Source organism: Humulus lupulus, chromosome X (assembly GCF_963169125.1).
Source record: "Humulus lupulus chromosome X, drHumLupu1.1, whole genome shotgun sequence".
In the NCBI taxonomy this organism is placed as follows: domain Eukaryota; kingdom Viridiplantae; phylum Streptophyta; class Magnoliopsida; order Rosales; family Cannabaceae; genus Humulus; species Humulus lupulus.
Genome location: NC_084802.1, coordinates 157,887,728 through 157,913,358, shown reverse-complemented (window position 1 = coordinate 157,913,358; position 25,631 = coordinate 157,887,728). Strand labels below are relative to the sequence as shown.

The 25,631-nt window shown below is 40.8% G+C and overlaps 1 non-coding gene across 1 annotated transcript; it reads right to left on the bottom strand.

Annotated features, from left to right (window-relative positions):
• Positions 1–1,609: 1,609 nt before the first annotated feature.
• Positions 1,610–1,715, bottom strand: LOC133807565 (small nucleolar RNA R71). The gene has a single exon (XR_009879471.1). It is a non-coding gene; the product is annotated as a small nucleolar RNA R71 (small nucleolar RNA).
• Positions 1,716–25,631: the final 23,916 nt, after the last annotated feature.

The following is a 25,631-nucleotide window of genomic DNA, read 5'->3' as shown; positions in this document are numbered from 1 at the left end:
AAGAGGAAGAGCAGGAGAATTCTCTACCATTTGTGGCTAGATTTTCTTTACTCTTTTTCCTATTTTCTTTTCTCATCTTGAACTCATGGAAACCATGGTGTTAATATTTTATGGTGATTTGCTTATTTTGAGTATGGACTAACTCTTTTGAAGTTAGGGATACCGATGAACCATAATTTGTAGCAAAACCCCAAATTGTTAATTTTAATTTATGCTATGTTTCACTTGTTTAATTAAGCTATGTTTATTGCTATTATTACTTGAGATTGATCAACCTTAGGGAGATACAAGCTAATTTTAATTCCGAAAGGGTTCAGATTAGTGGAAATGCTTATTTGATGTATGTTTAATAACCATGTTGTTAATTAGTGAATATTATAGAAATATTGTATTCACCATGCAAACATACAAGATTAGTGGTTGAAATTATGTTCTAAATATTGGATTAGCAATGGAATATGTGGATTTAATTATGAGAACGTTAACATGTGCATTTGGAAGGATGGCATGTACATTTGTTATAGAATCTTTGTTACAAGAGTACTTTGTTGTGAACTTTGCTACAACAAAAGAGGTGAACTACAAATTAGGGGGAATCGGTATTCCTAGCTATTTCCATCATTTATTTGTTAAAGAATTAGTCATTGATTTAGCTTAAATTCCTCTTTTTATTTTTCAAAAGTAGTTTGCAAATTCTTAATTAATCACATTAATTCAATGTGTTTGCAACCTAAATTGTCAGAGTTGATTTTTATAATACTTAGCATAAAGCAATTCTTGAGGAGACAATAAAATTACTTACTACTTTATTACTTGCTAGACGATTATGTACACTTGCATATCCTAAAAGAAAAGAAAAAACACAACAAGTTTTTGGAGTCGTTGTCAGGGATTGCTTAATGTCAATTATTGTAAAGCTAATTATCTTGCAATTTGGTTTCAATTTTCTTTTGTTCTAACTTGGGTGATTCTTGTGCAAATTCAGGCTCACACAGTGTATGAATGAGAATCAAGACCCTGAACTACTTCCCCTTGATCCAAAATTGAGCGTACATTTAGAAGAAGACAAAAAGTACAAATATCGAAAAGGGAAGTAGTAGTGATGGATGCTAAGCAAGTAGCTCAACAGGGAGCCTCTCAAAGGGCAGCAAATCAAGCAGGTGCTACTCAAGAAAGAGTAGCTCAAGGGGGAGCAGCTATTAATAATGGGCAGAACATAGTTATTGTAGCTGATGATCGAGATCATGCCATGCGGCAATACGCTTTCACCGTCTTCAACGAGCTCAATCCGGGCATTGTGAGGCCAGAAATTCAGGCTGTACAATTTGAACTGAATCCAGTTATGTTCCAAATGCTTCAAATGGTGAGCCAGTTCAGTGGGATGCCAACAGAAGATCCTCACCTTCTTCTTCATCTGTTCATTGAAGTGAGTGATTCTTTCAAGTAGCCCGGAGTTATAGAGGATGGCTTGAGATTGAAGTTTTTCCCATACTCCTTGAGAAACAAAGTGAGAGATTGGTTGAACTCTTTGCCATCTGATTCTGTGACTACTTGGCTAGAGTTGGGTGAGCAGTTTTTGTTGAAGTACTTTCCTCCTACTAAGAATGCCAAGCTCTGCAATGAGATTACTTCATTTCAGCAACTTCATGAAGAATCTTTATATGAGTCATGGGAGCGTTTAAGGAGTTGTTGCAAAAATGCCCTCGTCATGGCATTCCCCATAGCATCCAAATGGAGACATTCTACAATGGTCTCAACGCTCACACAAGAATGGTGGTAGATGATTTGGTGAATGGGGCTCTTCTTCCTAAGTCCTATAATGAGGCATATGAAATCCTTGAGATGATATCCAACAACAACTATCAGTGACCCACTGCTAGATCGTCTATAGGAAGAAATGTGGTTGGCATTCATGATGTAGATACCCTCACTTCTTTGGTAGTCCAAGTTTCCTCTATATTGAATATGCTCAAAACGATGAACATGAGGATGTATCAGTCAATGGGAAGCCTATGGGGTAATAAATGGGGCAAATGGAAAACATTTCTTGTATGTATTGTGGTGAAGGCCACACTTTTGACAATTGTCCTTCCAATCCTGCGGCTATATGTTATTATAACTCCTACAATACATCATGGAGGCAACACCTAAGCTTTTCATGAAGTAATCAAGGGGTTGGCCCTAGAACTTCTTCTATGGCTCCTAGACCCACTTTCCACCGAGCTATCCTCCACAAGCTGCACAACAAAGGCCACAACAAGCGGTGCAATAGACCTCAAGGTGCTTTACCAAGTCACACGAAGTACATAGTGAAGAATGAAGCTATGATCCAAAGTCAAGAAACTTCCTTGAGGAACCTAGAAACTCATGTTGGGAAACTTGCTAATAAGCTAATAAATAGACCTTAAGGTGCTTTACCAAGTCACATGAAGAATCAATGGAATTTAGGTAATGAACATTGCAAGGTCGTGACTTTCAGAAGTGGGAAGGAGTTGGAAAATTCCAAGAAATATGTTGGGAACGAGGGTGAGCCCTCTTCAATCCATAATAATGAGAAAGTAAGCAAAGATGCTAAAATTTCAAGGAAATCAGCCCCCGCCCATAATGCGACCGCATCAAAATCACTAGAAAGTTCCCCAGAAATCCAAAAGCTACCTCTTCCACAGAGATTTTAGAAACAAAAGCATTAGAGGCAATTCAAAAGGTTTCTTGACATGATGAAATAGCTACACATTAATATTCTTCTTGTTCAAGCCCTAGATCAAAGGTCTAATTATGTGAAGTTCATGAAAGGCATTCTTACTAAGAAGAGACGATTGGGAGAATTTGAGAATGTGGCCCTTACCAAGGAATGTAGCTCCTTGCAAAACTAGTTTCCTCTAAAGATGAAGGATCCTAGGTATTTTACCATTCCATGAACTATTGGTAACTCTTATTGTGGGATGGTTTTATGTGACTTGGGTGCTAGTATCAATTTAATGCCTATGTCATTGTTTAGACAGTTGGGAATTCGAGAGGTTAGACCTACCACAGTTACTCTTTAGCTTTCAAACCGATCTCTTGCTCATCCTAACATTATTGTATTGGATTATGAGGTAGACAAGGATGTACCAATTATTTTGGGGAAACCTTTTCATGCAACAGGTAGAACTTTGATTGATGTTCAGAAAGGTGAACTTGCAATGAGGGTCCAAGATGAACAGGTAACTTTCAATGTTTTCAAGGCTATGCGATTTCCAGATGAAGTTGAGGAGTGTTCAATTGTTTCAATGGTGTACTATTTAGCATCAAAAGAGTTAGAAAACATCTGTCTTGATGACCCTTTAGAGAGGTTTTTGTTGTTTGATTCACAAGTAAATGATGAGGATGATGATTAGTGCTTAACATGGCATTTTATTAAACTTAAAGTTTAAAATTAAATTATGTTTTAATTAATATTTCCTTGAATGTATTGTGATATATTTTTTATCTAATGGATAATATTAATTTTAATTTAATTTTATAAAGAATGTTGCATTTTGACACTAATAAGAACACAAGAAAAAAAAAAGGAACAGAATTAAAAATGAAAAGAAATAATTAAAGATGTCAATTTTGAGGAGTAATTGTTGGTTTATCCTTTAGCAGCCCATAGCCCAGAACCATGTGAGCCTAGTTCGAAGGAGAAGCCCAGCATGCGCCTTCCCACCCGTGTGACCCAGCGACCCGCGAGCACCACCCGACCCAGCTCCAGCCCGATCCACCTGCTGCCGGGCCTCTTTCCCCTACTGAAATCGTGCCAGGTGGCCTTCCCCTATTGGTCGCATGTTGGTCAATGCCACCAGTTATCACAATTGTATTGAGAGCCCATTTTCTAGGCATTTTGGGCCTTGGACCCTCCAATTTTTATCTTTAAAGCTCATATTTTGTATTAATGTAGAAAAATGGGCATGATGATTATTTACTAAAATAGCTAGATTAATATTGATAATAAGATTTGATTTTTCAAAATCATATTTTATTATTAATGTTTCAGATTTATTTTGTAAACCCCATTTGTAGTTTAATATCTTTTTATTCATTTTCTTCTTCTATTAATAGGGACTCGTCTTTCACATTTGGTATGTAATTTTGAGAGTAAAGAAACTATAGCAAAATTTCTACTCACTTTCTTCTCACACTTTCGTCTTAAAATTTCTATTCAATATTTTGCTACCTTGATTTACTATCTTCTTAATATAATATATTTAATTTATTTATGTTCTTCCAATCTCATCTTCATTTTCTTATCTTTATTTACTTTTGCTAATAATATATAGGATTAGTCATGCTCTTTCTATGTGTTTCTAATTAGTAAAAGTAATATTGATACATAATTCTATGTCTAATTTTCTATTACATTATTGCTCTTGGTTACTTTGTAATTTTTAGATTTTTTATAAGATTAACATTGTCCTCCTAAAGTAAAGAACTTTAAAACTCAAATGGACTTTTGCTAGAATAGAATATGGACTTTAATGTTAGATTTTCGAAGTAAATGTTAGGATGTGAACTATTTACTTATGTAATTTCGTAAATCAAGTAACTACGTAACTAAACAAGCATATGGATGATTCTTGAAACATTTCTACTATGCAACTCTTGATTACATCTTACTTTTATTTCACTTGTCTTATTTTACCATTTCATCAAAAAGACAACAAAAAATTCTCAAATTTCCATTTCCCTAACTTTGTACTAATCTTTTGTGTTTATTTTTCTACTAATATTTTTGTTTTTAGTTACCTCCTTATGTAATCGCCCGCCCATCTACACTACAACCACCGCTTAGTGAATGCTTGTTTTGGGCATTAATCAAATTTTGGCGACATTGCCGGGGAGGTAGTTTTTCAAGAGTTTAGTGGAATTTTTACAAAAATGTTAGTAGTTTTATTTTGTATTTTTGTTGGTATGAATATTGTGTTAGCATAGTGTTCTTTCATTTGTGAGTGTCGTATTTTTTTTATTTGCTAATTTTTAATTAATTTGAATATTGTTTAAAAAAAAAAGTTTGGTTATATATATATATTTTTTTCTTTCAGTAAAAAAGAATTATATATAAAAGCATATATATAAGTAAAAAAAAACAAAAGAGAAACGTAAAAAAAAACAAAAAAAGGGTATACATATTTTTTATTTTTTTCCTTTTTGGATACCAAAAAAAATTATATATATGAAAAGGAACTTATATATATATTCTTAACGTAAAAAATATATATAAAAAAAATTAGGTGTCTAATTTTATTTTCTTTTTAGTTAATCCTAATTTCATTTCTTTTTCTTAATTTTTTTTATTATCTTAGTTCGATAAATATTTGTCAAAAAAAAATAAGCTTGTTATTTTATCTTTACTTCATCAAAAAATTAAAAAAAAAATTACATCTTCCTTGATAAATATTGTTAAGTAGTTTGCTTCCTCTCTATACCCTATTTTTGTGTTAATTATTTTGTTGTTTTAGGTTTCTTAGTTTAGACTTTTCTTTCTTTTTTCCTTAGTCTTCCTTTAAATTTAGTTCTTCCTTGAAAAAAAAATATAAAATTGTTCATAAAATTTCAATCATAAAACGCTTAGTATTAAAAACAATTGTGTAATATTACAAATGGTAAAAACTGATATTGTTCTGTCTAGAAAGATTGGTTGTTATATAAAGTTTGTGATAGCGTTACCCTCCACCCTAAAAAAAACATAAAATAAATTTAATTCTCATTTCCAAGAGTGGATGAATCATCACGAAACATCTAGTGAAACTTCTTTCAATTCATCCACCACTCCTTCTGAAACTCCTTCCACCATTCCTTCTTCTCCACACACCTTAGATGATGATAATCCATTCGCAATGGCTCAAAATGATGAAATCCAACCAAGAACTCTCCATGACTACCTCCATCCTACTTGCACTTCCACACCTTCATACATTATATTCCCTCCTAATATGCCATTGTTAGACTTTAAACCTGGCATGATTCACCTATTCCCACATTTCATGGAATGGAAAACAAATGCCCATACACGCATATTAGAGAATTTGAGGAAGTAGTGGCAACATTCAATAACCGAACTAAAAATGTTGATTTTGCGAGACTAAAGTTTTTGTCCCTTCTCCTTGAAGCTAGTTATACTCTTTGAGACCTAAGTCTATTGGAACATTGGAAGAAATTACCAAATCTTTCTTTTTGAAACACCTCCCCAACCATAAGACCACCAGTCTGTAACGAAAGATTTACACATTTTCCCAAAGGGAAAATGAAACTTTCTATCAAGTCTGGGAAAGATTCAAAGAACTATTAAATCAGTGCCTGCACCATGGCTATGAGAACTGGTGTTTGGTCAGTTACTTCTATGAAGGCCTCACAAGTCGTGAGCGCTAGTTTGTAGAAATGTTATTGTAACGTCCCAAATTACCTAATAAGGATTAGGGCCTTGATTAGGGGGCCAGGATGGCAATATATGGAATTATATGTTTATATGATATATTTGTGTATGATTATGTGAGTTATATGATAATATAACTAGTTATGCGTGTTTAGGAATATTAAATATGCATGTGGGTCCGTTTCTTATTAGAAGGACAATGTTCGTAATTTGCCCTATTATGGGCATAATTCTATATACATGCATATATGTGATATATGTGAGAGACGACATTATTATGTGAGTTTATTTGGGTTACTCGGCACGAGACGATCCTAGGGAGCAAGTTAGCGAGAAAGTCACAACAGGACCCAATACGCGACTCTGGGCGAGTCAAGGGGTATTTTAGGTATTTAGTATAGTATCAGGTAATCGGGTAATGTGAATGAATAATTGAGGATATATTTGGAATTAGTGAGATTAGGAGGGAATATTGGGGATTTTGACCACTTTTCCCTCGAGGACGTTTTCGGCACCCCGTGCCTCGGGATTAGCTTGGGCCCATGAGAATGATTATGTTTAAGTTATCGTTTCGTTTGTTGATTAAACATACTTGAATAGTCTGTACCTGATTAAGTGTTACATGAATAATCACGTGGTTTTCTTAGCTAGGGCTAAGCCTCTGTAACGCCCTGGATAACCAAGACCGTTACACTGTGTATTTGAAATAGTGTAATACTTTCTAATCAAGTCGTTTGAATAAAAACGTGATCCTTAAGTCAATTATCAGGTTAGGATTAAAAGATTTTGGTCATAAACAGTTAATTTTCATTAAAATAGATATTTGGCACATGGGATCCCAAAAAAAAACAGGATTTAACAAATAATTTACACTTCTCAAAAGTTATGTACAACCCGTGGCCACTCTAATGGAAAAATACAAATTTTATGCTCTGTCCTTGTATTTTTCCTCGACCATGACGGATGAGCAGCTGACAATGTACACCCCCAAAGCTCTCCAACTCACAGTTGGTCCAGCTTACCCTTGCCTTTACCTGCACCACGTAGCACCCGTGAGCCAAGGTCTAACAAGAAAACCATAACAGCAAATACATAATTAGTGGTAGCATCAAATCAGTCATAAGACAGTCATCCAGAAGTTTAGCAAATCATAAGCATCAAAATATTAATAGTAAACATGTACGTTCATAAATATATCTCAACCAATATACAAGTGATTTGGGTCGGCACCCTTAGGCCACCCCCTCTGTTTACTCAACCAACTCCGGCTCGCTTAGGCCGAGTTCATTGTTTATTTAGCTGACCCCGGATCACAGTGGCCGAACAACATCCTATGCGCAAGTCATCAGCTCTGACTCTCTTAGGTTGTTCATTTCATATTTCACATAACAATATCATAGTTACACAACACATATATCCATATACAGGGAATCTCAGTCCAAACACAGCCACACAAGGGTGCAGTTTTCTTACCTTGAATCTCGAGCGGAGGATAAAGAACGGTCTCAAGCACGATCCTTAGTCCTAAGCCTTGGCGATACACCTAGACATAGTGGCCAATGGGTAATTATCAATTTCTAATCCAAATAAATACTTAGGAACATTATCTAGCCACCGGGACCTCGATTACTACTAAACCATGTAGTAGAAATCGTATCGACCACTTAGGTTCGAACCCCCAAGCCTTACCAATCCTAGAAACCAACCTAAGGCAAAGTCCCCTAGGCGGGCCGCGACCTGGCCCAAAGGGTTCCAGTGCGCCCCCAAGTCAGAGACTTAACCCCCACGCCTCAGGGGGAGGCGAGTTGCGACTTGCTCGCTAGGGCTGCGGCGTGCCCTTGAAATAGAGAGCCCTCCTAGGAAATCTGGGCATGCGGGCCACAGTGCCCATGAGCTGGGTTGAGGCGCACCCCCTCGTGCCCAGAATATCTAGGTTTGCTCAACACCCTTCCCAGCAAAATTTCCCAAAATCAAGTCTTAACAAACCTCACAACCCAAAACTGAGCTTAGCTATGAATTTAGGACTTTTAACCACACATTTTAAACACAAAACCACAACAATTATGCTGAAGCCACTATCTCAATTCAGTAGAAATTCATACTCTTACTAACACCCAAATTCAAATGCTAACCAAGCACTTATAACCTTAGCTAAACCCAACCAAAAATTGAGATATGAGAAACTAGAATTCTTACCTCCCTTACAGCTTGAATTTCTCCAGCTATCCTCTGCCCTTTTTCAACTTAATTCCTCAATTTAACCCATTAAAAATAAGCCTCAAATCCCAGCTTATTCCCTTAGTTTTTTTTTTTTTAATTCAGAAATGCTCCTTAGGCTTCTTGAGAGAAGAAAACGTGAGATAGAGAGTGAGTAGGAATTGAGAGTACTCAGGTGATTTCTGGCTAAGTCTAGAATCCCATAAAGTATATCCTTTAATCCTTAAAAAGACTATTGTAACGCCCCAACTCCAGGGACCGTTACAGTGTGCCTTGTAAACAGTGTTAAACTTGCTAATCGAGTCATTTGGCCAAAATCGTGTAACTAAGTATGATTAGCGGTTTAGGGATTAAAAATTTTGGTTAAGATGTAACGTTTCACTAGAACGTTTAATATATACATTGGGATCCCGAAAATATAGTTTCAGAGTCTATTACAGAAAATATTTACAACAGGTCGTTCTAAGCGGCAAAACAGGGTTCAACCCTAGTTCCTCTTTAAACCTCGGTCATGGCGGACGAGCAGCTGCATATGTACACGTCATCACCTAAGCTCTCCAACTTAAGGATGGTCCAGCTTCCTTTTGCCTTTACCTGCACCACATAGCACTTGTGAGCCGAAGCCCAGCAAGAAAACACAGTATAACATGATATAATATCAACAGTAATTGTATTGATTATTCAAGACCAACAGTTTAAGCAAATAGGTGACTAACACAAGAGTCACAAATGTGGGGACAGCACCCTTTAGCCATGTGACGATAGGGTCACCAAGGCTTAACTGGTAGGTTGTCCTTTCATAAGTTCGATCAGGATAGGTGCATGGTGACTGGTCACCAACATAACCTTCCTCCTGACTCTAGAGTCGTAACTATGGACAGCGTCCCCTAGCCATGTGACAAACAATCACCGGGGCCATATGCCTTGGCTATGAACATCTGGTCCTAGACCAGGCAAGCGCTTATAATTTTCATTGACCTTCCGGTCGGTCCGGCATTAATACCCCATATGAGTCATTCAATGCTGACATCGATTAGATCTAATCTCTCGACTCTAGAGTCGTAACTATGGACAGCGTCCCCTAGCCATGTGACAAACAGTCACCGGGGCCATATGCCCTGGCTATAAACATCTGGTCTTAGACCAGGCAAGCGCTTATAAATTCTTCGACTTTAGGGTCGGTCCAGCATTAATGCCATAGATCCATTCAATGCATGTTCATCGACTTTAGGGTCGGTCCAGCATTAATGCCATAGAGCCATTCAATGCATGTTCATTGACTTTAGGGTCGGTCCAGCATTAATGCCATAGAGCCATTCAATGCATGTTCATCGACTTTAGGGTCGGTCCCTGACTAGTCAGTGCCATACACAGGTAAGCCATGCCACCAAACACATATCACATGTTCAATATCCATAAACAAGGTATTCAGCATGCTTACTAAACAGGTACTAGTAAAATTAGGATCATGCATAAACACAGAGGCTCAAGCTCCGAACGATGTCATACTCAGTATACAAAGCATGTCCTAATCACATGTTTCTCATTCATCATATGTATAATATTCAACAATCCAACATGCACCAATAACAGCCATGCATGTCACATTTAATAATCAACCAACATGCATCAAGAATAGTCATGCATGTCATACTTAATAATCAACCAACATGCATCAAGAATAGCCATGCATGTCATACATATACACAGGGTGCAGTTTTCTTACCTCAGAGTCGAGCTAGGATGATTAAAAGAACGACCCTTGAGAACGATCAACTTTTAGTCCTTTAGCGGTCACCTAGTCATAACCAAATATAGGATACCATCAATAAAAATGATCAACATAAGTTCCCAAACAAATATCTAGCCTCCGGGATATCAATCCCCACTTAACCGGGTACTAGGTTCAACCCCGAGGCCTAAGGCTTGAATCCCCAAGCTAAAAACACCATTCTGGCCAAAAAGTCACTAAGGGCCGCGGCCCACCCTAGCTGCGCTGCGGCGCGCCCTCCAGACAGAGGCAACCCTCTCTGCCAGACGCCATGAGCCGCGGCGCACCATAGCCATGCCACGGCTCATTATCCTATTCGGCCAAAATCTCAGTACGCACCAGCAAACCTCCCCTGCGTTTTCCCTTGGAACTAGCCCTTCAAACCTGTCCCAAACCTCAACCTAACACCCAATTCAACCACCAAACATCATCTACAACTCACCATCATCAAAACCCAAAGTAAACATCAACCAACCTTCTATTAATCCAAACTTTCTACATGAAATTCACAAGCTGAAAACTAAAGCTCAAAACAGAGCACACCATAAAGTTCATGGATGGAACTTACCTCAAGCTTGATTTGAATCCTTCCCAATGGCTGAACTCAAACTATAATCCCCAAGCCTTGACTCCCTAGCTTGCTTCTTCAATTTGGGCTCTCAAAATTCAAAGGAAAGTATGAAGGGAAAACTTGTACGGGAGAGAAAGGAGAAGATGAGGATGAGGCTCTGCTTTGTTCTGTTTTCCACAACCTTCTAAACACTCCCAAAGGCTGATACAAATCCTTAAGGTCAAAAGAGCATAATGCCCCTAGGCCAATTAAATCCCTCTAAAGACTTCCGAGGGTAAAACTGTCCTTTCCCGCCTATCACGTTAATTATAATTAATGCTCTCCAATTCCCGTTATTCTCAATATTCTCAAATACAAATAAATCATATCTCATTACCCTTTTATTCCCAGTAATGCTCTAATCATCAAAATGACCCCGAGACTCATCACAGTATACCACAAACCTCCCTCCCCCAGAAGAAAGGCTCAACACCGAAGAAGTAATCAGCTGTCGCTTCAATTCTTGGAAGCTATTCTCACACTTATCTAACCAGACGAACTTCATATTCTTCCATGTCAATTCTATCATTGGTGCAGCAATCTTCGAGAACCCTTCCACAAACCGTCTTTAATATCCCACTAATCCAAGGAATCTCCTAACCTCTAAGACATTCCTTGGTCTCGGCCAATCTCTTACTGCCTCCACCTTAATCCCATTTTCTCCAACAATATGTCCAAGGAATGTCACTTCTTGTAGCCAAAATTCACACTTCTTAAACTTGGCATATATTCGATGTTCCCTTAACTTCTGCAAGACCTGTCGAAGATCTTGCTCATGCTCTGCCTCTAAACTGGAATACATATGATGTCATCGATGAAGACAATAACGAACTGATACAAGAAATCCTTAAACACTCTGTTCATTAGATCCATAAAGGTTGCCAGGGAATTGGTCAAACCAAACAACATGACCAAAAGCTTGTAGTGTCCATACCTCGTTCGGAAGGTCGTTTTCGGTATATCCTCATCCTTGGTCCTCAGTTGGTGATAACCAAATTGAAGATCAATCTTCGAGAATACCGTCTTTCCCTGTAGTTGATTGAACAGATCATCAATCCTTGGTAAGGGGTATTTGTTCTTAATGGGCAACTTTTTCAACTCCCTATAATATATACACATTCTTAGAGTCCCTTCCTTCTTCTTCACAAACAAAACTGGAGCACCCCATGGCGAGTAGTTAGGCCTGATAAACCCCAAATCCAAAAGTTCTTGTAACAGTATCTTCAACTCTCTCAATTCCGCCGGAGCCATCATATAAGGTACCCTCGACACTGACTCAGTGCCCAGCGCTAACTCAATAATGAATTGAATCTCCCTATGCGGTGGCAGTCTTGGTAAATCCTCAGGGAACACATCCAAGAACTCACGCACCAATCTGGTCACTCCCGGCCCTGCGGACATGACCCTGGTGGTATCCACCACACTAGCTAGAAAACCTATACAACCTCCCTATAGTAGGTCTTTAGCCCTCAATGATAATATCATGGGTATGCGAGGTCCATGCATAGCACCCACAAAAACAAAGGGGTCCTCTCCCTAAGGCTCAAAAGTCACCATCTTCTTCCTACAATCAATGGCAGCCCCATATCTGACCAGCCAATTAGTTCCTAGAATAAAATCAAAGTCATCCATACTCAACTCGATCAAATCTACTGATAGTTCCCTACCATCAACCATCACAAGCAGTGCTCTAATCCACCTCCTAGAAACTACCAGTTCCCCTGTAGGCAGTAAAATCTCAAACCCCGCAGTATAATACTCACATGTCTACACAATCTATCAATCACTTTACTACAAACAAACGAATGTGTAGCACTAGAGTCAATCAATACAGTATAGGAAGAACCAATGCTAGAAAGCTGACCAGTCCCTACCAGGGACTAGCCTCGGCCTCTACCTGCGTCAAGGTGAACACTCGAGCTGGAGTTAAGCTGTCCACCTTCCTTGATTCTTCTTTCTTCGCTGTTGGGCAGTCCTTCTTGAAGTGTCCCACCTCACCGCACACATAATAGGCCTTTGTCTGACATTCGTCCGGATGGCACCTTCTCCACCTCGTCCACTCTGCATAACTTCTCCATGTCTCACTGCCTCCCTGGCGGCCACCCTAAGAACCCCTACCCCTCCTATCAGGACCGACAGTGGTTGAAGTGTCAGTGGTCTTCCTCTTCAAATCACTGGGGCCTCCGCCCCTACCAGTCCCTATGTATGGCGGCACCACCCTGCGATACAAATATTATTCTCTGCCTCTTTAGAGGTCAGATCCTTCTCAACAGCCTTGGCATAAGTCATTCCTCTAGGTACTTTTGTGATTCTCACAGCTCGGGTTATCATAGCATTAAGCCCTTGAACAAATCTGTCCTGGTTGGCTGCATCTATAGGCACTAAATCTGGTGCAAACTTTGCAACCCTTTCAAACTTTAGGGCATACTCAGTGACTGTCATGTTGCCCTGCACCAACCCCACAAACTCATTCACCTTCGTTGCCCTGACGACAATGTTGTTGTATTTCTGGTTGAACAGGTCTCTGAACCCGTCCCAACTCAGAGTAGAAATGTCCCTTGTCTGTGATGCCACCACCCACTAGATACAGGCATCCTCTCTAAGCATATAGGTGGCACAGGGCACCCTGTCATTACCTTCCACCCTCATAAAATATAGGATAAAAGTGATCATACTCATCCACTGTTCGACTTTCACTGGATTCGGTCCCCCCTCAAAGGTTTGAGGATGTTGTATCATAAACCGCTCATACAGTGGCTCCCACTTGTTTTCAACCTCACGTGTCTGTACAACTGGTGCCACAACATGTGACAAAATAGGTGCAGCATTCCCTGACAGAGCATGCTGTCTCAAGAGGAGGATATGCTCTTCTTGACTCTATAACCAAGCTTGCATATATGTAAGTATCTGCTGCCAATTCTTAGGGACTGGCAGAGGGTTTTAGCCCTGATCATCATCTCTAGCCTCTGCTGGCTAGTCGTATAGAACACCTTGGACGCATAGCTATCCAAGTTTATCTGCAATCAATGACTCGACAGTCAGGCAATGATGACAGGTTAACAATCTTTCCATAGTCCACCATTGAAACTGAACCAACCACAAGCAATCAAGATGCCAACAATCATTCAAATAATCATTCACATACAGCAGCAATGCTAATAAGCACGCTTCATTATAGTTACACAGCAATCAAGGGCCCTATCTTCAGTAACTTTTAAATCCCACATTCCACTAAGTTTAATATCTTAATTATATATATAAGTCAAAAATATTACCTCCAATATAAAATCCTCCAAAGCTTGATCACCAACAAATTCGTCAACAAAAAACCTATTCAAATATACCAATAAACAAAAAAAAAGTTAACAAAATATAAAGAAAAATATTCTAAAACTATTCTAACTAAATAAATAATAAAGTGGAACTTAAAGGAAACACATAATTCATTATATATATACTCATTTAAATACTTAAACCCAAAATTAATTTTATTTTTTAGAAGTTAACAAATTATAAATAAAAATTTACTAAAAAATATACTAACCAAATATATAATAAAATTGAACTTAAAGCAAATAATTTAATATATATACATATTTAAACAATTAATCCTTAAATTAATTTTTTTTTCAAGAGTTAACAAAATATAAAGAAAAATTTATTAAAAATATTCAAACTAAATAATTAATAAACTGGAACTTATAAAAAACATATAATTTAATATATATATATATATACCAATTTACATACTTAAACGAGAAATTAAATTTAATAAAAACATTAAAAATGTTAACAAAAAATAAAGAAATTATAATAAAAATCACAAAAGGTAAATTTCGAAATAAAAAAGAAAAGAATTGCACTTACTTGTGGCAATGTGGAATATTGATGTAGCCAACCACAAAAAACTAAGAAGATTTTAGGTTTTCAAACTATAATCTTCAATAATATAAAATCTACACAAAAAACTCAAAAAAAACTATATATAAGGTTAATGAACATATATAATTCATAATTTTAACCTTAAAATTGAAAAAAAAAAAAAAACTCATCTAAAGGGTGAAAAACGCTGGAGCCGCCACTGGTTTGTTGGGATAAAACGCAGGTGTTGACGTCGTTTTTCGTCAACAGTGAATATAGAGCACGTAAACAATAAATAGTTATGGCCAGAAAAATACAATAAAACAAGTAGGATTTTTTACGTGGTTCAGCAGTTAACTCTGCCTAGTCCACGAGTCTTTGTTATTAGAACTTAGGATGATTTCTGGAAATTCTTCAAGAATGAATTCTCCAGAGTTTCTCTCAAGATCACAAAATTTCGGTCCTTTACAAAGGTACAGGACTTCTCTATTTATAGAGGAAGTCTCAGAATACTATCCCACACGTCTCTGGGAAGTTATTCTTTATGTCAATAAATTTAATGGCTTTAAAAGCCTGTAACTCCTATATACAAGGAAACGTCCCCTGAAGACCAGGGGGCGTATATCTAAATAATAAATATCCCTTTATTATAGGGAAGTTACAACAATAAATGTAGACTACGTACGTCTCTCCAAGTGACTCGTTAAGATGTTCGAAGTCAGCAATCTACATCGTCAGTGTCGTGTCGGCCCAAGTCTCTTAGTGACTTTCGAGTTGTAATATTTCCCCCGAGATCATGTGGTTTCGAGCTCATACTTATGTCAGGCTCGGAACCCCTGATCCGAGGCCACCCGAGAATAGACGTACTCCGATGTCTGTCTTTCGAGCTTGTGAGGACTTCGAGGCTACCATCTTCGAGGTTGCCACTTGCTTTGTAGGTTTGGTGCCTAGGTTGTGGACACGTATTCTAGACATTGCGAGCTCACACCTGACGAATCCAGCTTTCAAGATCACAATTCTCAAGGCTCGAAATCTGGGTGTAACATTTTGCCCCCTCAAAAGTATTTGTTCGAATCCTATAAGAAGGAAACTTTTGAACTACTTTTCTCGGGAACTGCATCGTCACACACGTTCGAATATGGACACGTTCCAGCTAGGTATTGCCCACTCAAGGTACTCAAGTGCCTTGGAAACCTGCCCACGATCGTTCACCTGTCACCTTTTCGGCGCCATCTTGTCATTTGTCCCTGACCGTCCGATCTTATAAGGATCCTGATCAATGGCCCGGATCAACCCCTTTTTTCCATCTCTGATCGTCTATATATGAGGCTCTAGTCATCTTCCTCATTTTATTTTTACGCCCATCAGAGGAAAAAAGAAAAGAGAAAGAGAAACCAGAGGATATCCCAGAAAGTTCTTGCTTTTTGCATGTTTTCCCAGCCAAAGAAACAAAAGACCGCCAGCTTGCTCGAGACCGTGGGATTATACTTGCAGCATCTTCTTCAATCGACTATTTCTCTGCAATCATCGTCTTCATTGTGTAAGTATCTGATATATGTATACATTTTCTTTATCAGTTTCTGGCTTTGCTGTTTTTTTTTTTTTTAGTTTCTGGGAATGCACTGGTTCACTTTGTAGTTTTGCCATACTAGGACGCCTTGACTAATAGGTATTTAGGTTTAAGTTTTCCCATTACTGGTTCTAAATCCAGTTTTTATGTAGAACAAACTCAAACATGGTCTCTTTTTTTTCTGGGTTTTCAAAATTTAAAAGACAGATATCGGGTACAAAATCTTGGTTTTAAAGAATGCACGATAACCAAGAATACCATTTTTGAGCAACCGCCACCTTTTTCCCTGATATTTCGGGATTCTCAAAAGTTAGACCCACTTCCCTCCTTTTTTTCATAGAATACACGTTCTGACCCTTAATCGGGTTTCCAGGACCGAGCTCGTTTCGTACCCAAGCACTTTCCGAGCTTGTCTCGCCAAGCTCGTAATTCTTGACTCCTTGCATGCATGGCCCTCACCATTTTTCTTTCTTGCTAGATGTCACAGAATCTGGAAAGACGGTGGGGGTCGCTGCTTGCCATCCCGTACTCGCCAAAACTCCTAGCCTAGAATCGCTGTTTTCTCAGAACCAACGTCTGATTCGTGAATACGATCTCGCGCGCGAACAGGAAGAAATCTGAGCTCATTATCGCTGCCAAATCGTCGAGGTCATAGAAAAGAAGAGAAGAATCCTTCGAGAGGCGCTTTATCTGGAATCTGGTTCAAGGCCCAGACTGATCCCCCTTGATCCTAGGTTAAAAGTGACGATCGCATACAACCCGGGAGAGCTTCAATTCTCACTGATGGGGGAGCCCTCTACCTCGCTGCCAAGGCAAGAATTTTTTGAGTCTGAGCACTACTGGAGCTCGGTTACCTCGCTAGGTCAGATAAACGATATCCTGGCCTTTCATGGTATAAGACTGTCAGGCTCGCTAAGGTGTCGAGCTCCTACCTCCCAAGAGCGAAGCTGCCGCACCCCAGGAGATGGAAATCCTGACAACAAGTTGAGGTATGCGGTTTGGAGCTAGGAACATATGAAGGCAGGAGCGATACTGCCTTTGAAGTCTTTCTTCAAGGACTTCACGGACTTCATTGGGTTGGCTCCATTCCAACTCAACACTAATTCCTACAGGGTTCTATCTGCCCTGAAGTCGATATACAACGAGCTGAAGTGGGAAGGACCCACGCCAAAAGAGATCTTGTATCTTTTCTGTTTGAAAAGCAATCCCTCCCGAGCTCGGGGAGGAGATGGCTTCTATTACCTTTTGAGCTACCCAAAGGAGAAAAGATGTTTGAGGATCTTCCCAATCATCCTCCAGGTTTTAAGAAGGCCTTTTTCTAGATGGATGGCATGTCTCCGTCACGATGCTATTCGTTCAGACGGATCCGTAATTACCCCACCTTTTTTATCTCTGTGTTCGAACTTTTGTCTATAGGCTTGTACTTAGTTGGGATGTATTTTATTTTCTAGCCAACTATTGTTGTCCCACTCCTTCTGACGAGATGAAGGAGCGCAGGAGACCCTGCTCCAACTCCCTTATGGCAGGAGATCGCTCTCATACCTTCTACATGAAGATAAACTTTGAGCTTGTGGGCTCTTGGGAGATGGCCAGTCCACCTCAGACTGGTCTAACAAAAAATACAACCGCTGGGAGCTTGTGCCCTTGCCAACAGACATCCTCCCCCCGAGGAGAGAGGTGAGGCCCCCGCCTCCAGTTCGCCGAAGGAGCCCACAGTCAGGGAACGAGGCCAACGATGAAGCCTCGAGCTCGGGCTCGGATGACCAAGGTACAGTCATCCTAAGCTCGAAAATGTGGTCCCCCACCCTGTTAAAGCACAAACCTGATAGGCTAGTTCTATGCGAAGACGATAGGAACCACTTTTATGTGTGGACTTGGGTAGATGAACGGGTTCATAGGTTCGATAGCTGGCTCAGGCAATATGATACTATGTATAGCCTGAACGAGGTATGGAACGGAATAGCCGTCCAATACGGGACCAATGACTATAGGGACCTTTCGAGGTTGATGTCCACCTATAGGGAAGGTACTCCCCCCGCCACTTCTGAAGATGGGGGAATTTCATGGTCTCCGAGCTCAAGCTCAGAGGAGAGTTCCAGTTAGGTTTTTCTCCACTTTTTTTTTTTTGTTATATCTTCTAAGTTTGTTAGAACCATGCTAAACCTTGATTGCAACTGTGCAGGTGCTATGGACTCCGACCTTGACACCGTGCTCTTCAGTGGGGGCGAGGGGGCTCAAAAGAGTAAGCGCCCGAGAGGATCGCAGAAGTCAGACCGACCCTCTAAAATCCCCAAGCGCACTGAGAAGACCCCACCATGTACAAGATCTGGGCTAACAATGGTGACCTCGATACCAACTTCCTAGGCCCTCTTGAGGCGAAGTTCATAGATCAGTGGAATGCTCGACTTGAGGCGGAGGAGGCTGCTCAAGAGGCTGCCCAGAAGGATAGTCATGCTATTCATCCTGGGGGGTCTAGTGTTGCTGGTGCCGAGAAGGCTAAGGAGACTGCTCCTTCTTGAATCTTATCTCGGGGCTGCATCCCTTTATTTTTATAATTGTTTTAATTTATGCCCGTAGGGCTGATACAATTTCTTTTTCTTTTCTCTTAATACATATGCTTTACATTTCTTGGTTTGAAATATTTTGCACATTTTATATTAAACAATTGCGTATGTTTTTTTATTCGTACAAACATAGTTTGGATTTAGGCTCGAGGCTCAATGCATTCATGCACAGTTTGCTCGAATTATTCGCTTCCGACCTCGTTATTCATCAAGGTCAGATATTACTTTAACCATGAACCCGAAAGTACTTGTATGGTGTGTAATGCAAACAGTTTAGTTATATCTTATTTTTTAGTTACTTTTTCTCGTCGTCGGTTATCTCTCCGAGGTTATGAGTTCGAAACTATTTTTTATAAGATACTCCAGCCTCGATCTCGACTTAACTCGAAGTAGGTTTATGTTCCAACTTATCTTCGATTAGTTTTAGCTGGTTTGCTCCAAACCTTTTAAGGTCGTGATTGGTTTGTAATCCATACACTTATATGCTTTTTTGATAATTCGGTTTTATCCAAACTATCTTAACTCGCGCATTTGGTTACATCCAAACACTTATGTTTTTAATAATTTGGTTATATCCAAATTATCTTAGCTCACGTATTTGGTTATATCCAAACACTTATGCTTTTCGTATATCTTAATTTATTTTTCAAGCTGGTGGTATTTATATATATACCAATGATGCCCCCTTAATATCCTATGAATGTGACCATAGGTTTTTAGATTAAGAGAGATTGCAAAAATAAATCATATCAGACGAAATAACTCTTTATTTGATAAAATCCGAGAGTAGACAAAATAGTACAAATAGACAAGCATGGTTACAGGCAACATCCTTCCTATACTACTGATAGTAAGGTCTTAGGTGATCGCCATTCCATGCTCGCGGTATTAGGCTCCCATCCAATCTCGCTAGCATGTAGACACTGGGTCAGATGACTGACTCTATCTGGTATGGTCCCTCCCAATTTGGCCCGAGCACGCCAGCTGCTGGGTCTCGCGTTGCCAGAAATACAAGCCTTAAGACCAGATCTCCTACACCGAACTTTCGATCTCGAACCCTCTTGTTGAAGTACCTGGTAGCTCGCTGTTGGCAGGCAACATTCCTCAGCTGAGCTTCGTTTCTCCTTTCTTTGATCAGGTCTAAGGTTTCTTCGAGCTGAGTGTGGTTCGAGCTTTGGTCATAAGCGTGAGTTCGAATTGTAGGAATCTCGACCTCGATAGGCAACATAGCTTCGCAACCGTATGCCAGAGAGAACGGGGTATGTCCTGTTGATGTTCGAGCTGTAGTCCTATATCCCCATAGGACTTGGGGCAATTCTTCGGGCCATCGTCCTTTTGCTTCCTCCAAATTTTTCTTTAGCGAACTTTTGAGAGTTTTGTTTACAGCTTCGACCTGGCCATTCGCCTGGGGATGAGCTACAGACGAAAAACTCTTTATTATTCCATTCTTCTCGCAAAAGTTGGTGAACAAATCACTATCGAACTGGGTTCCGTTGTCAGATACAATTTTCCTCGGCATCCCATATCCGCATACGATGTTCTTTACCATGAAGTCAAGGACTTTCTTGGAAGTTATTGTTGCTAACGGTTCAGCCTCTGTCCACTTTGTGAAGTAATCTACGGCAACTACAGCATACTTTACGCCGCCCTTGCCAGTTGGGAGAGAACCTATGAGGTCGATTCCCCATACCGCAAATGGCCATGGGGAATTCATCATGGTCAACTCGAATGGTGGAGCTCGAGGAATCATGGCGAACCGCTGGCACTTATCACATTTCTTTACGTACTTGAAAGAATCTGATTTGATGGTAGGCCAGAAATAGCCTTGGCGTATGATTTTCTTGGACAGGCTATGCCCCTCAGTATGGTCTCCACAGAACCCTTCATGAATTTCTTCAATGATCTTCTTGGCTTCGGGTGGAGTCACACACCGAAGTAATGGCATGGAATATCCCCTTCTATACAGTTTTCCATCCAAAATGGTGTAACGGGGAAGCTGATACATTAACTTTCGAGCCTGGTTCTGGTCTTTCGGAAGGATTCCGGTCTCGAGATATTCGACTATTGGGGTCATCCAGGTAGGCTCGGAATCAATCATACACACGTCTTCCTGCTCCAGCTCGTTAATGCTAGGCGCTGAGAGATGTTCTATTGGCACAACATTTAGCTCATCACTCTCGGTGGAAGTAGCGAGTCGAGCTAAGGCATCTGCATTTGAGTTTTGCTCTCGGGGAACTTGTTCGATCATATAAAACTCGAAATGTTCCAATGCGGACTTGGCTTTTTCTAAGTAAACTGCCATTTTTGTGCCATGAGCCTGGTATTCTCCCAAAATTTGGTTCACCACAAGCTGGGAGTCGTTGTAGCAATGTATGGCCTTAGCTTTGAGCACTTTGGCTATACGGAGTCCCGCTAGTAAAGCCTCGTATTCGACCTCGTTATTCGATGCTTTGAAGTTGAATCTTAATGCAGAATGAAATCTGCTTCCTGCGGGAGTAATCAAAATGACCCCTGCCCCTGATCCATTTTCGTTAGATGACCCATCAACGTAAAGTTTCCACAGCTCGTGGGTCGGGGTTATAACTTCATCGTTGGTCATGCCAGTACACTCCACTATAAAGTTCGCCAGGGCCTGTGCCCTAATGGTTGTCCTCAGGTGGTAGGTGATCTCGAATTGCCCGAGCTCAACTTCCCATTTAAGAAGTCGACCTGAAGCTTCTGGCTTAGACAAGACTTGTCTCAGCGGTTGATCGGTTAATACATGGATGGGGTGCGCCTGAAAGTAGGGTCGTAATTTGCGAGATGAATGAATTAAGCTGAGAGCTAGCTTTTCCATCAAGGGGTATCTCGATTCTGTCCCCAGTAATCTTTTACTGATGTAGTATATGGGCCTCTGTACCTTTTCCTCTTCTCGCATGAGCACTGCACTTATTGCATGTTCGGTAGTGGCAAGATACAAGTATAGTATTTCTCCCGTAACATGTTTTGATAAGATGGGGTGTTCTGCGAGGTGCTTCTTAAGCTCCTGGAAGGCCAGCTCGCATTCTTCCGTCCATTCAAATTTCTTGCCTCCCATCAACAGATTGAAAAACGGAAGACAACGGTCTGTAGATTTCGAGACAAACCTACTTAGTGCCGCCATCCTGCCGGTCAAACTTTGGACATCTTTGTGTCTTCGAGGTGAGGGCATGTCGATTAGGGCCTGGATCTTGTCTGGGTTAGCTTCTATCCCACGAGCGTTTACAATGAAGCCCAGAAATTTTTCGGATGATACCCCAAAGGAGCATTTCTGAGGATTAAGCTTCATGTTATACTTCCGGAGCACGGCAAAACACACTTCGAGGTCGTCAACATGGTTATCGTTAAGTTGAGACTTGACTAGCATGTCATCAACATAAACTTCCATGTTGTTCCCTATTTGCTCTGAAAACATCATGTTCACGAGCCGCTGGTACGTGGCCCCAGCATTTTTGAGCTCGAATGGCATGACGTTGTAACAATATAGTCCTTTGTCTGTTATAAAACTCGTATGTTCTTGGTCAGGTGCATGCATGGTAATCTGGTTATATCCAGAATAGGCATCCATGAACGACATCAGTCCATGCCCTGCCGTGGCATCCACGAGCTGGTCAATCCTTGGTAAAGGAAAACAGTCCTTTGGATAAGCCTTGTTGAGGTCTGAATAGTCAATGTAGGTTCGCCATGTCCCATTTGGCTTCGGGACCAACACCGGATTGGCTACCCAGTCAGGATAAAAAGCATCCCTAATGAACCGGTTTTCTTTTAACCTGTCGACCCCCTCATTCAGTGCCTTTTTTCTGTCGTCATCAAGTTGTCTTCGCTTTCGTTGATTCGCTGGGAAGCTTTTATCGATATTCAGTGCGTGGCTCGCTATGTTCAGACTTATTCCAACCATGTCCGAATGTGACCACGCGAAGACATCCTGGTTTTTCTTCAAGAAGCAAATTAATTGCTATTTAGTTTCCTCCTGGAGATGTTTCCCGACCTTTACTGTTTTGGAAGGATCTGACTCTTCGAGCTTGATTTCTTCGAGCTCTTCTAATGGTTCGAGGTCAGTTTTCTCCTCCACCCTTGGGTCAATCTCCTCATCTATCTCCAAGATCGTCCCATCTTTGTTTTGAATGACTACGAGTGCCTGTGCACTCGTCTGTTTCTTTCCTCCAAGGGAGATGTTGTAGCATTCCCTTCCAGCCAACTGGTCTCCCCTCAATGTCCCGATGCCACTAGGAGTAGGGAACTTAATGGCCAGATGCCTCACAGACGAGACTGCCCCCAGCCCTACTAGGGCGGGTCTTCCGAGCAGCACGTTGTAGGCCAAAGGCAGGTCTACTACCACGAACTCCATCATCTTGGTTGCTGAGACTGGGTAGTCTTCCAAGGTTACGGGGAGTTCGATGGATCCCATGCAAGCAGTCCCTTCTCCTGAAAAGCCGTACAGTGTTGTCGCACATGCTTTCAGGTCGCGAAGAGTGAGTCCCATTTTCTCTAGGGTTGCCTTATAGAGAATGTTAACTGAGCTCGCATTGTCTATGAGAACCCGGTGAACTCTCTTATTTGCCAGCTGGAGAGTGATGACCAGTGGATCATGGTGAGGAAACTGAACATGGGATGCGTCGTCCTCAGTAAAGGTTATTGGCTAAGACTCTATCTTTTGATTTTTAGGAGCTCTAGGTTCGGGTTCATAAGGAGACCCGTCCCCAGTTTTTAGCTCGTTCACATATCTCTTTTGGGCATTTCTACCCACTCCCGCGAGATGAGGCCCTCCCGAGATGGTTATCATGTCTTCTCCATCGATCGGCGAGGGCCTATCCTCTTCCCTGGCTCGGGAATTGTTGTTTTGTGCAAGTTGTGGCGCAACTGCACTTTGGATTGTAGGTGCCTGATTAATGTTTTGGTTTTTGACATATTGCCTAAAGTAGCCCCTCAAGATCAAACCTTCGATCTCGTCCTTCAACTGTCGGCACTCATCAGTAGTATGCCCGGTGTCTCTGTGAAATCGACAATATTTGTTGGAGTCCCTCTTGGACTTCTGATTTCTCATTGGGCCTGGACGTCTAAAGGGGACCTGGTTTTCATTAGCCAGGTATATGTTCTCCCGAGACTCGTTGAGCTTGGTGTACACTCTGTACACGGAGAAATATCTTTCCCCCTTCTTTTTCTTTCCTCCCTCGGCTTCGGGGTTACTCCCTTCGTTCTTCTTTCTCTTGGAAGGGTTTTCCGCAGCAGGCTTTGAGGTTGGTGGGTCCGCCAAAGTTGAGGTAGAGTTTATGTTTATCGTTGTAGTTACGGGCTGGGAGGTCACATTAAGTGTCGACCTCACTTCCTCTACATTAACAAACCTCTACGCTCATTTTTTAAACTCGGTTAGGGACCTCATCGATTTTCTTTGCATGTCGTCCCAGAGAGCGCTTCCTGGCATTACTCCAGCTAGGACAGCCATTAGATGACCGTTGTCATCCACATTTCGGGCCCGGGCAACTTCTAAGTTAAACCTCGTAAGGTAACTTTTTAATGTCTTGCCTGGCTGCTATCGGACATTAGTCAGAGTTGATGCCTCGGGTCTGACCCCCATCATGGCTCTGAACTGCTTCTTGAAGTCCTTAGACAGCTGATCCCAAGAAGTGATTGAGTGTCTTCTATATTTTTCGAACCAGCTCTTGGCTGGTCCCGTTAGCGATGCCGGAAATAACATACACCTGAGCTCGTAACCCACGTTACTTGCTCTCATTATGGTAGTGAATGTACTTAGATGGCAGTACGGGTCGGACTTTCCCTCAAACGTTGGGACGTGAGGGATCTGAAATCCTTAAGGAAATGGGTTATTGGAAATATGGGGAGCGAACGGTTCGAGCTCCTCATCAGAGTCCTCATGCCGACCTTGGCCTTGCTCATTTTGCAAAAGTCTGAAGGCCTTCTCCAACTGATCAATTCTTTCCTGGACCGGGTCCGTGAGGGGTCTTGCCTGAAATTGACTGTCATTGATCACAATTCCAGGCTCACGCCTCCGCAGGGGATCTTTTTGCCCATTTAGGCGATCCCTCAGGTCCGAGTTTGTCGGGTTTACATTAGCCCGATTCTGCTTCAAGTGTTCCCGCAGGTCGGAGCGATTCCTGCAGCTCCCAGTATTCTTTCAACCTCGGTTGTAACGCCCTACTACCTTAGAGCCGTTACTAAGTGAGTTTAAAATGTGCTAACAACTCGCTAAACGAGATTTTTAGAACAAAAGTGTGATTAAACTGAAGTTAAGGCTGTAATCTTTGAAAATCTCTTAATTCACTAAAAATTTCAAGTGTCTTACATCTGGGATCCCAAAATATAGTTTATAAAATATTTAGAACTCCAAAACAAGTTTACAAGTAGTTAACTATCAAAATTAGGGTTTACACAGCCTTTCCTACAAAATACCCCCAACCAGGCAGTTGGGCAGGCCAAACATGTACGCGCTACCCCCATGCTCTCCATACTCATGGCTGGTTGACTTTCTCTTTGCCCTTACCTGCAACATAGAGCACCCGTGAGCCGAAGCTCAACAAGAAAACTTAAACAGTACATAACATATGCATAATATACGGTTATTACAGCAGATAGCTCAAATCTAGTCAGACAGTCCACAAAATCTAACACAT